The 2,130-nt window shown below is 49.1% G+C and overlaps 1 long non-coding RNA gene across 1 annotated transcript; it reads right to left on the bottom strand.

Annotated features, from left to right (window-relative positions):
* Positions 1-365: 365 nt before the first annotated feature.
* LOC118158883 lies at positions 366-1,577 on the bottom strand. Its single transcript, XR_004746926.1, has 5 exons — positions 1,109-1,577; positions 955-1,010; positions 815-879; positions 682-728; positions 366-592 (listed from the first exon to the last, which is right to left on the bottom strand). It is a non-coding gene; the product is annotated as an uncharacterized LOC118158883 (long non-coding RNA).
* Between the last annotated feature and the right edge of the window lie 553 nt (positions 1,578-2,130).

The raw sequence follows: 2,130 nt of genomic DNA on the forward strand, positions 1-2,130 counted from the left end.
TGGGCTGAGTTAATGACAACAAAAACCTGCTTATTAGAAGCTGCTTCTCAATGTTTCATGCAACTCCATACATATTAGCTAATGTAGGCTAGAAGTTCAAGGATTCACAATACTTCATCATATATCACTTATGTGAATTTCATTTATATACATATCTGCTGCACCGACTTAAAACCCATCCCCACACTCACCAAGGCACAACCCCAGCCCAAATACAGACACAGCATTTCAGCCCCAACACAGCTTTGGGACCTGCTGGAAAGCAGGCTTCATCCTCAGTGAGGCGTCCTCAGCCCACACCGGACGGGGCTTCAGGCACCTCTTCACCTACGGAGGAAGACTGCCATCAGGAACTGCCACACCAGGCAACCTTTTTTCTCTACACCTTTCTCAGGAACAACACAGCATTCAAGTGACCTGCTTTGCTCCAATTCTAAAGACTGATGTTACAACCCATCTTGCCTGTGGCACCTGATAATCAGAACAGAGCAACCGCAGTGCTTGGAAGGCATAACTGCACGTGCCGCTCCTTGCCGCTCTCCGGTCTTATCTCAAATCATCAGCCACTTCTGTGGACTGCTAGCCATGGCACCTGCAAAGCAAGGCAAAGACCTTTCATAGTCACCTCATACTCCTTAGCCATTTCACTCCAACCAAGCTCATGACCAGCCCCCTTCTTACACAGCTCTTCAGAATGCAGTTTGCTCCTTTGAGTCTGTGCGAGACACCTGTGAAAGAAAAAGAAAAGCATAGGGCAAGGCAGAATGCAAAGCCACAGCACAGCTACGACAGTTACTCTCATCTGCTGCCTTACCTCTGCCCGCTCACCTGCCCCTGAGGCAGATGCTTCCATCTGCCCTCTTAAGCCAGCTACAACACCTCGAGAAGAGAAAGAGGGGACACTCAAAATGACACTGAGAACCACAACTCAAAAGTAACTGCTTTATCACTCACCTTACCAGAGACTGCTCTGGCTGTGATGACGTCCTAGGTTGCAGGCTGCCTTTCAGCTTCAACACACCAAAACATAGTCAGAAGATAACCATTCAGCTGCAAGCATTAGCACCCATCCCTCAACAACACAAGGGACCCCATTTTTTATTTTCACCGTTTCGGAACAGCAGACAACTTCCCTCAGCACCTCACAAGTAGACCAAGCCAGTCACCGAGCTGCCAAATGAAGGCTTGACAGTTCCAGAAGGCGCTCTTTCCTTGGACCGGTTCCTCCCAAGGTTTATCTAAGTCAGGAGAAAAAACAAACAACAAAAAAGAGCACTCCACATCTGCGAGCTTACCCCTCCTCTAGCACTATTCAAGCACTATGCGAACAGTTGCTCGCAAGCAACTCAAGCCTCCCCCTCCGCCTCTGCCAAACACTATGGAGATGACTCTGTGCCAGCTGCCCTTCAGTACGAGCCCAGCGGCCGACTGGATGTCTTTGCCAAAACAGTCCAGACAATGTATTACTACACCGACGGATTGCCAGATTAGCTACCATCACTAACTGCCAGGCAGGACAGCTCCAGGCCAAACAAACACACAGGCACGCTACAAACGTTACAAACAAAAAACAGAACACAAGCACCCCCCCCCCCCCCCCCCCCCCCAAAAAAAAAGAGACTCCCAGAGGGAAGCCCTGCAGCAACAGCAAGTCAGAACAGGTGCTCTGCAGCACACCCAAGGAGAGACTCAAATGCCACAACTCGCAACTGGAAGCAACTGCCAGACCTGGGATGATGGAGGCATAAATAGCCTGCCTTTAAGACAAGAGACTGGAACGATGGGCACTGCAAACCCCATCAGAAAAACGCTTCGGAAATGAATTCCCAAGCAAGAGCTCCTGATGAAGCCGACATGACGTCCGCAACAGCGAGGATGGAAACAGATGCAATCTCAAACAGAATATGATGCACAAGACCTGAAATAGATCTGCGCTTTAAGATGCGACTACAAGTCAAGAAGTGCTCAGATCAGCCCTACGATGATGAAACGAGCATTTAGGACCTTAGGTGTGGCTACCAAGTTGCCCATCTAATCTGTCCAGCGGAACAAGGCAATGAGGAGATCAAGACAAGATGAATATCAAGACACGATGAGCACGTAACATACGATGATCTGATGAGGAAACAT

The sequence above is a fragment of the Oxyura jamaicensis genome, unplaced genomic scaffold, assembly GCF_011077185.1.
Source record: "Oxyura jamaicensis isolate SHBP4307 breed ruddy duck unplaced genomic scaffold, BPBGC_Ojam_1.0 oxyUn_random_OJ60085, whole genome shotgun sequence".
NCBI classification, from domain to species: domain Eukaryota; kingdom Metazoa; phylum Chordata; class Aves; order Anseriformes; family Anatidae; genus Oxyura; species Oxyura jamaicensis.